Genomic DNA, 10,460 nt, shown 5'->3' with positions numbered 1-10,460 from the left:
CAGCACAATGAATACAATAAAGAAAGCCCACAAAACAGTCTTAACTAGAGATGAGAGCCAGCTTTTGATCCCCCAGTGTTTGTAAAGTCCACTGAACCAGTCGTTGTTGCTTTCCATCTGGATCTTGTTTCCTTGATCTTTCAGCAGCTGGACGCTCTGGTATATTGACTCCCTCTGTGACAGCAGGTTGAAAAAACACATGCCTTCAAATGCCTGACAGCCATGGCCTTGGGCAAGAAATTAGGGCTTGACTGTGGAAGCACCCAGCTGAAGGCACGCGGCTCAGGGAAGAGCATCCAGATTCCTGTGGCAGCGGCAACAAACGGCAGCATCCTCTGACTTTAGCTCATGTAGTATCTGGAGGCTTGGGTGGCCTAAAAGTGAACAGATAAAGACATTAGAAGGTGAAACGTAAGTTCTGGTCCCACTAAACTTTCTCTTCTGTATGCCAAGGGTGTGAACACAGCTTATTAGAAGGATCATAGATCAATGCTAAAATATAGTTTTTACAAACTTTAAGTCATACGTCGTGGTCGTGATTTGAGAGGAAGTGAGGTTTTTGGGATGCTGTGGTCAAACCAATGGGTGCTCAGATTGAATACTGGCACCTGGTGTGGCCACTGTGGACATGGATACATCTCTGAGAACACAGGAGTTAAAAGCAGAGAGAGAACTCCCAGGGGAAGCTCTCTTGGGTTCTGGCGAGGGAAGCAGGTCCGAGCTCACATGCCCAGCTGCCTGCTGGGCGGGGTAGGGGAAGCCATGCAGCCAGGTGAGGAAGGTCTGGCCCCAAGGATGGAAGGGTGGAAGAGTGGAAGAGCACCGAGAGGCATCGGGCAGCCACCCACCCCCAGGAGAGAGAGAGAGAGAGAGAGAGAGTGAGAGAGCGAGAGAGCACGCCAGCCTGTGTCTGTGCCTGTGCTACCTTGAAACTTGATAACGGGTGCCCGCAGCACGGATGAGAAGGAGAAGGGAGGGAGCGGGGGGTGCAGCAAGAAGGTGTCCGGCTGCTATGGGAGTTCTGGGCAGGCAGAGCCCGATATTGTAACCCTTATTTTGGACAATGAAAACTTTGCAGAACAGTAACCTTCCTAGAAGAGAGATAGAGATGAAACAGAGGAAGAAATGGGCAAGTGTGATGAAAGTTCCTGCAAGTGAAAGATGTCAGAAGAGTGGGGAAGAATCTTAGGTGAGAAGAGATGATGCAGTGGCCTTAGCTGGACTTTTCTTGTATAGCCCTGGACAGAACCATGTTTCTTGTGACACAGAGACTGCATCCAGGGGGAGGCAATGGCTCAAAGCCAAGAGGGTTAAGTGATGAGATACCTTGGCCCCAGGGGGTGAAATCTGGGGGGGACAGGTGTCCCAAAAGTGAGAGATTGTGCTCTTTTTGGACCGGGACAAAGCATCCTTAAAAGGAAAACCCTAGAAGCAGCTCTGGTCCATGTGCAGTGGTGAGAGCACTGGACATGGAAGGAAGAGCTCACGATGGCAGATGTTCTCCAGGTGGTGCCACCAGTGACATGGAAACACATGTGTGGGAATCCATAAAAATCAGAGAGTTTTAGGAAGGTTGTAAAAAGGACAGGCCGCAGAAACAGCAAGAATTGTGAAGTGCTAAAGCAGCAGAAAGAGATATATAAGCTGTAGCGAAGACAGCAGGGCTGTGTAATGGGCCTGATAAGTTGCAACAAGTTTATTTAGTATATATCTAGAAGGTTGTGCTTATGAATACAGCTTTATTCGTTGTCTCTTATAAACAAGCCATTGTTTTGGAGAATTGGCCCCTATCGTTTTAAGCAAAGCTACGTGTGTTTAAGATGATTGGATAGAACTACTGTTGGTATGCTTTTGCTCTATGTAATTGGCTGAGACGCATTTATGGTATGTTATAACATTAAGTTTCTTTGGCCTGCTGCCTGGTCAGCGAGCTGTACGCATCTTTCCATTGTCATAACTATGTAATGAGACTGATGCTGAAAACATAAAAAGCTCTAGACACTGATCAAAGCAGCCCCATCCTGTTCGCGTCTGTATATAAACTGCCAGCGTACCAAACATGAGGTTTTGACGGCGTTTCCTGGGGAAACTTATGGCACAAGAAGGACTCCTCTCCTCTTGATGAACAGAGAATTGATTATCTAAAGGGTGGTGATGGACCGAGAGTTGGTGATCTGAGGGATGGATGTATTGGAAATTTGGTGGGGGGAGGAGGAAATGTTTTTGGAAGGTTTTCATTTTCCCTGTGTGTTTCTTTTTACTTGTAGTGTCGTTAATAAAGTTTTCTTTTCTTTATTTCTAAGTGCGGCCCTGCTTTGCTTATTCCTGGTCACATCTCACAGCAGAAACCAGGGAGAGTGTATTTTCATGGGGGCATTGGCTTTGTGCCAATGTCAAACCATGACATATATATATAATAAAATAATAAATCAAGCCTTCTGAAATATGGAGTCAAATCCTCGTCTCTTCCTGCATGCAAAGACCCCTTTGACCACCGTCACATGTGCCCTGGCTGGCTGCAGGCTGGGCACATGTCCTGCCCTCCTGCTCGGTGCCAAAGGCAGCAGGGATGGGCAGCTCTGGGCACCGCTCTGAGCACGGCCAGCACGGCCTGGGCACCGCGGGCGGCTGGGACAAGGGCACAGGAGCCTTCAGCTGATGGGCAGTTTCTGCTTTCTCTCGTTGCAGCCGGGCTCTGTGGGTGCTGAGGCTGCTCTGGGCTCTGCCAGGGCTCTGCTGGAGCTCAGCACCGGGCCGGAATCAGCCAAAGAAGAAATGGTGTGACCTGCAGCACAGACTTGCTTGAGCATTTTGGCAGCACAGCTCAAGTCTGCAGAGTGTACACCTCCAAGGGAAAACATGACACCCCTCAAAAAATAAACTTGTTCAGTAACTTCTGAAATGAAATCAATCTGGGAGGACCCCAAATGACATTTTTCAGCTTGCTGAAGCTGTAGCTCAGCCCTTCTCTGAACAGTTCTCTACCCCCCACCTGCCTTTTACTTCCCAACTGCTCCCTCTTTTCCCGCAGTGAGTTCCCAGGCCATTGCAGTCTCCATCACACTGTTCCCTTCCTTGGTGCCCCTCTCCACGAGGAAGGCAGAGCCCCAGGCTTAGGGACTCATCCTGTCACTGGCTGAGGAGCAGCAATGTCTCAGAGGTCCAGTGGGATTTTAGTGGGATTTTAGTGTCACTCAGAGCCACTCTCCAGCCCTCAGCTCTCCTCACTGCTGAGCTCCCACTCCCTTTTCCTCATCCTTGCAGCAGGATGAGCTCTGTGAATCCCCTTGAGCCTCCCCACTCTTCCCAGCCCATGCACCTCCCTCAGTTAGGGTGAAGCTGAAGCTTCTCTGTCTCCTGTGGCACATCAGTCCAGTGCCCTGTGCAGGGAGCCCCAGCCCCAGAGCACAGCACACAACAGTGCAGTCCGGGTTGGAGCAGCTGCCCTGCAGCCCTGGCTTGGCTGTTTGTGGCAAGGGAATGCTCCTTGTTTCCAGCTGTCCCTGCAGGATGGCCCCAGGGCAGAGCCCAGCCGGGCTCCCACTGCAGCCCCTGGAGCTTGGGGCAGACAGTGCTCCCAGAGCTGAGGTTCCTGGGCAGCACCCGGAGCTGTGCCTTGCACTCTGTGGCCATGTGTCACAGTGCAGGCTGGCTCATGCTGTGTGAATGTACCAGCCCTGGTTTGACTGCCAGGGGCCTTGCCCAGTCACATCTCTCCCAGGGCTGCAGCATTTCACTGGCCAGAATCTGACAAGGCATAGAGATCACAGCAATGAAATTCTCCAGACTGGGTTTTTCAAAAGCCCTTTAGAAGGAAGGGCTTGAGAATAAACGCTCTCTGTTTGCCACATGAACAATGGGGTGAGTGCTCTCTCTGTCTCCAACCCACTGCCCCCCAGCCAATGTTACAGCCACCCACTCCCTCACACATCCCCCCCGTGTCTTCCCTCTGCCATGTCCTGTCAGGGCTTCCCAGCCCCTCGTCCCTTCCTGACCCCGTCCCCTCAGGCTCTGCCCCAGCCCGGCCAAGCTGCCCAGCAGCAGCGCCGCAGCCCCACAGCAGCTCCAGAGCAGCCCCATCCAGAGGCACCTGGGAGCCCTCAGCAATCCAGCCAGCAGCACACGGGCAGGAGGACACGGATGGCGCTTCCTGCCTGGCACAGGGCTTGTGGCCATCTCCAGGCACTGCGCTCAAAGGGATCCCCGCAGCCCCGGCCCCTGCCCAGCCGCTCTGTCACCAGCACAAAGGCTTCAGCAGAACCACCACAGGCTAAGGGGTTTCTGGCCATTTTCCCTGCAACACTGCACGCCTGGGCAGCTTTCTGAGCACAAGGACCCTTTCCCCCCTCTTCCCCTATGCCCTGCAGACCCTGGGCAGCAAAAGAAAGCTCCTGGGAGTCTGTGTATTATAACACACTCTATATTCATATACTAAAGAAAAAACAAATAGAAGAAAACAAAAAGAAAAATCTTTAAGAAATGGAAAATTCCCGCTGGCTCAGGTGGCCTCAGCAGACAGAGGTATCAGCTCTCTGCAGAGCTCCAGCAGCGCAGCCAGCCGAGCCCGCACAGACGAGGCCGTGTCCTCCATGCCCAGCAGAGCTGATCTTGCACCCTCTGGAAGATGGAATAACGCTCACTCTGCAGTGCCTGGAGGACATACAATGTTTCAAGTGCCAGATCTGACACGGCACTGCTGATGTCCTCTGTCAGGTGTTCAAGGGCTGAAAGAGAAAGGAACAGAGCCATGGTCAGATCCCGGATCTGCGGGGAGCCGAGGAGATCCACCTGCCAGGGCCATCCCAGCCGGCTCTAGCCATGGCCAGGAGGGAGCAGGGACCAACGGGAGCAGCCCGAAGCTGCTGGCCATGAATCGCCCCTGAGATCTCTGTGTGCTCTGCCCACGCCGCCCCTGGTCCGCACAGGGAGCAGAGCCCTCCGCAGCCGGGGCAGGGCTTGCAGCTGCCCCGGCAGCCCCCGCTGCCAGCCCGCTGCCCTCACTCACCGTTGCAGATGAGCCAGAGCTCTTCCTTCTTCCCCCTCAGGTGCTGCGCGGCCATCCCTGTGAACACAGAGCCTGTCACGGCGCCAGCGGCACAGCTCCCTGCCAGCGGCGCTTCCGGCGCTGTGACCACACGGGCTGCTGGCCCGGTAGGGCTCAGCCCGGCCCTTGCCGCACGCTGCCGCCCCAGGGCACGGCTGCCAGAGGGCGGAAGCAGCAATGCCCAGGCCAGGCGGTGCTCCACGGCACCGGGCCCAGCTGGCGCTGCCGGGGCAGCAGGCGGGGCTGGGACCGAGCTGCGGCAGGCCGGGGAGGGAGCCCGGGGTCGTTGCTCACCGATGAACCTGATGGCCGCCTCTCGCAGGGGCTCCTGTGGGCTCTGCAGGTAGGGCAGGGCCTGGCGCAGGTGCTCGGCCGCTCTGCTCCTGTTCTCTGCCAGCTGGAGAGAGCAGCAGGAGGGAAGGGTTGGCGCGGGCTCAGCTCCTAGGCTGGGTGCTGCCTGCATCCAGCCCCGGCCTCCCCTGCCCGCAGGACCCTGAGGCGCGGCCAGCAGCCGCCGGCGCCGGGCTCCCGAAAGGGAGGGGCAGAGGGCCGGCTGCTGCCCGGGGAGCCGCGGTGCCGGCCCGCAGCCCCGCAGCCCCGCCGGGCCGGGGCTCCATCGGGAGCCTGGAGAAGAGTCCGCGGGGCCTCTGGGTGCAGGGGCACAGCTGCCCGGCCCGCACACTGAGCACCGCGCTCAGGGAGCTTCTCCGGGCTGAGGCTGGGGCTTGCAGGCCATCCTTACCAGGCACTCGCTGAACTTCCACAGATTCTGGTTCTTCACCAGTCTTTCAAGATCCCTACTCTTCAGGAACTCGGCCACACATAGCAGCGTTTCCTGAGAAGCCTGGAGAAGAGCAGAAAGGCAGAGATGGCCCCACAGCCCATGGCGCAGAACCCGTGTCCCTGTGCCAAGGCCTGGAGGAGGCTGCAGCCCGGCAGGTGCCAGGGCAGGAGGCAGCCGAGCCTCCTGCCATGGGGACATCAGCAGCCCACGAATCCTCACCTGTGCCACAAGCCGATTCTCATCATGGCAGTGGAAGAAGAGGGGCAGCAGGCTCTTGCGCAGTAGTGTCATCAGGGCCTTTTTTTCCTTTTCCCTTTCTGGAAGAGTCACCAGTGTTCGGAAGAGCAGTATGGAGAGCAGCTGCACCTGGCTATTGTTCTGTATGGAAGGAAGAAAAAAAGACCTCAGCATTGAGGCTGCACGGGGCTCAGCTTGGCGCAGGCCTGCAAATCCACAGGGCACAAAGTGTCCGGGCAATACCCAGTGGCTGTGGCTGGGAGCAGTGAGCCTTACATGGTCAAAGAGTGGCAGGAGCGCCTCAAGCAGCTGCAGTGTGATGGGGCTGGGCATCAGCATGTCATTGTCCAAGATGATAAAGCTGAGTAGCATGACTGTCATGAAAACTATCTCTCCATCTGCATCCCACAGGAACTCCACAAGACCTTCAGTCAGGCTCCACATTTTTTCGGTCTGTGTGGAACACAAGTTTGAGAAACGCCATCCTGCTGCCGCAGGGCCCAGAGGCCAAAGGCCTGTCCCAAAGCACTCGTGCAGCTGAACTGGAAGCCAGGAGAGCTGGGAGCAGCTGCCCCAGCACTCAAAGCCCTGCCAAGCCCAAGCGAGTGCATTCCCCAGCTCAGCCTCAGCCGCTGCCCCCTTCTCACCATTGAGGGCTCCTCAATGAGCTCGAGAAGGGCCCTGAGCGCCAGGCGACGCCTCTCCCTGTACTCGCTCTGCAGCTGCCTTGACAAGATTTGCAGGACTTTGTTAGCACCATGTTCACTCAAGTCCAGGAACTCGAGGACCTGAAAGGCACAGGGCAGTGACAGGGACCCGGCCGGCAGGAGCCCAGAGCCACACGGGGCTGGGCCCAGGCAGCAGCACAGGGCGCGGGCACCGTGCCAGGCAGCTGCAGCTCCGAGAGGGCAGAGAGCTGGGAGGCAGCTCAGCCAGGCAGCGCTGGCCATCAGGCTCACCTCCACAAGGAACGCCAGGGCAGGCAGCTCCCAGCGTGGCTCCTGTGTGCTGAGCAGCCGGAGCAGGTAGCGAGTGATCCGGGAACAGCACATCTCCCTGGCAGGAGGAAAAGGAACCAAGACTGTGGGCCAGAGGGACAAGCCTCTGCCAGGACTGATACACAGAGGTCTGGCCTTTCCCCAGCATCCTGCAAGGGGCCCTGGGCTATTTGGGAGGCAGCTCCTGGTGGGCACCCTCCTCTGCCAGCCTTTTCCAGTCTGCTTGGCCATCCCTCGGTGACAAGGCCCTCTGGCCCACAACCTCGGGGACTGTGTGGAGCTCCCTGGGCACGGAGCACAAATGTCAGAGGAAGTGGGGAGAAGGGGGTCTCACCTGGCCAGCAGAGCCACGGCATAGTGGTGGGTGTCAGCACACAGCAGCGTGTCCCAGCCACAATTGCGTTCCATTGCCACCACCACATCCTCGTGCTGCATTCGGCAGAGCAGGGACTTCAGGGTCCTCACTGCAAATCTGCGTGCACAGCAAAGCCCAGGTCATGCTGGGAGAACTGGCTCTTGGCCAGGGACATGGCAGAGACAGGAGGAGTAGGATGGAGCACCTGTTGGGGCTGGTGGCAAGGCCGTATTCCTCCTGGCATTCCTTCCAAAATGCATCAACCTCCTCTGGCATATCCAGAGTGCTCAAGAACACTTGGGAGAGCAGATGTACAAAGAAGCGAGGGAAATACACCGTCACCATATGTGGGACACAGGGCACCTGGAGGATCTTCCACATCACCAGTTGCCTGCAAAGGACAAAGACCCCGAGACAGGGCTCAGTGCCGAGGTGTCCGTGTGGCAGGGCCTGAGCAGGAGAGGGAGAGGCCCAGAGACATGCAGGGGAAGCACGGGGCCTGGTGGGCCTGAAGCTGCCCCTGGGCTGGGTTTCAACCCAGCGCGTGAGGCAGGGAGATGCAGTGGGGGAAGGAGGATGGAGAGCTGCTGGAGAGGCAGCCTTGGGGCCAGCAAAGGCCGTTACAGAAACTCACAGCCAGGACAAAGACACCCGTTTTGTCCCCATCGGAGGTGCACGTGCTGTGCTCTGGCCAGCTCCCCAGGACATCCAGGAGTATGAGCAGTGCCGGCTCTGCAGTCCTGGGCGAGCACATGATGCTCTTCCACATGGTCAAAGCAGCTCTGTGGGGTTAGAGCTCTGTCTCAGGGGGGTCTCAGACATAGCACCATGGCCTGGGCAGCAGTGGGGACCTGAGCTGGCTGCTAGCTCTGCCTCTGCCCATTGCCACTCACCAGCAGCACCCAGGCAGCCCAGCCCTGTGTTGACAGGCCCCTGAGGGGCAGCGAGGGAGCACGGCAGCAGGCTCGGGGACTGACGTGCTAGGGCTGGCTAAAGGAGCAGCCAGAGGGCCCTGGAACTCTCTGTTGGTCAGACACCTGGGCCAGGCTGTACAGGCTGATGGGCTGGTGAGCCCTGAGCCCTCTGGGCAGGTGGGGCCCATACCTGTCACAGGACGGGGCCACACCCAGGAGCGTCATGACCACGTCAGCGGGCTGTGCTTCCGTGAGATCCAGCAGGGTCCTGTTCAGCCTGTGCTCAGCAAACTGATTGGCCAGGAGCCACTGGTGGATGTACCTGACCAGGGCAGGAACCTGGAGAAGGCACGGGGAGACTTGGAAAGCTGCCAGAGGGAGGAATGTCCCCAGCGAAATGCTTCCCTTCCCACCACACTGCCATGGCCTCAAAGGCTTCCAGGAACCAGCAGGTGTGGTCAAGCAATTGCTGGGAGGATCAAACCCTGGCCACAGGCTGCTTACTTGCTTTGGATTGGTAAAGCCCTCTTCTACGAGCATATCCAGCAGGGCAGCACTGGTCTTGGTTTTGAAGATGTGCGAATATGCTCTGAGCCCAGTGCCCATGGGGCTGGCCTCTTCCTCCCGAATTCTCCTCATGAATTGGCAAACCAGCTGTAGGAGAAGAGCAAGAAGCCATGGATGTTGCAGGGAATGCTCCAAGCGCGGTGCCAGCAGGCCCAGCCCAGGTGGGAATGGCAAACCAGCTGTAGGAGAAGAGCAAGAAGCCATGGATGTTGCAGGGAATGCTCCAAGCACGGTGCCAGCAGGCCCAGCCCAGGTGGGAATGGCTGCAGGTACCTGGGCTGTTCTGCGGAAGAGGCCGCGGGCGGGGTCCTGCTCTTGTGTGCGCTGCAGGGCTGCACCTGGCAAAGAGCGAGCGCAGCCAGAGCTGAGGGGCTGCGGGAGAGGCCGGAGAACACAGCCCAGCCCTGCACTCCCCAGGCAGGGACAGTCCCTGGATGGCTCAGGGGATGGAGCACGGCCCCTGCAGGGTGTCTGCCTGGCCCCTCTTCTGTCCTGTCCATGGGCATGCCCCAGGGAATGGGATGGGATGGGATGGGATGCGATGGGATGGGATGGGATGCAAAGGCGCCAAGCTGGTGCAGGCACCAACCCTGTGGCCCAGCTCTGGCACTCACCCTCCTGCGGCAGCTCAAGTGGCACCACCTCTTTGGTTTGATGTGCTGGGGCAACTCCAGGGCCTTCTTCCTCCTCTTCCAGCCAGGCCAGCTTGGGCACTCTTGGGGGTCTTTGCTCCATGTCAGTGACTGGATTTGTGGCTACTTGCAGAAGAGATGCCTCGGAAAAGCTCCGAGTTAGCAAGTCCTGCAGTCCTGCCTGGAAGGCACCTTCAAGACAGAAGCCTTGGAAAGGCTACAGGACAGAAAGTCCTGCACTGTGGTCTCGAGGGCTCCTGCCACAAGGACAGGAGACTCCTGTCAAGGATTGTGGTCTGGCCTCGAGGGCACTGGAGGCAGGGATGGGAGATGCCTCTGGGGCACCAAGTTCTGTGGTCTGTCCTCGAGGTCAGCTGCAGGAATAACGCCTCGGAAAGGCTCCGGGTCAGACAGGAACGAGTGCGCTGTGTGGGGGCTCCTCACGGCACCGCTCTGTCCCGTTCTGCCCCGTTGCGTGATCCAAGCGCTGTGGCGTGGTCTTGTCACCACCAGCTCCTATGTGTCACAAAGGGCCCTTGGACACCCGTTCCATGCCACAGTGACCGTGCTGCACCATGTCACAAAGGGCCCCTGCACACACCCTGCCCTGCCCTGGGGCTGCCCCCAGCCAACCCAAAATGGCCCAGCTTGGAAGGAATTTCTCACCCCAAGTGTCTAAGACAGCCCAACAGGGTCTTTAGGAATGGCTCAGTCCATCAGCAAATGCTGCCCTGCTCTGTGGGCTCAGTGCAGCAGAAGGAGCCCCAGGGCTGCCGACGCAGCCGCGCTGGGAAGGGCACAGGACCTTCCACAGAAGCTGGCATGGCCTCCTTCGGACACGTCCCAGCTGGTGAACATCCTAAACCCACGGGTGTGACACAGACAAGGAATGTGTGGGCCAGGGCACCAACGGTGCTCTGACCCTTTCG

Source organism: Melozone crissalis, unplaced genomic scaffold (assembly GCF_028551555.1).
Source record: "Melozone crissalis strain CALT ecotype California unplaced genomic scaffold, PUWL_Pcris_2 ptg000231l_1, whole genome shotgun sequence".
Taxonomy (NCBI): domain Eukaryota; kingdom Metazoa; phylum Chordata; class Aves; order Passeriformes; family Passerellidae; genus Melozone; species Melozone crissalis.
The sequence above is the reverse complement of the archived record's forward strand: the minus strand, read 5'-3'. Positions refer to the sequence as shown.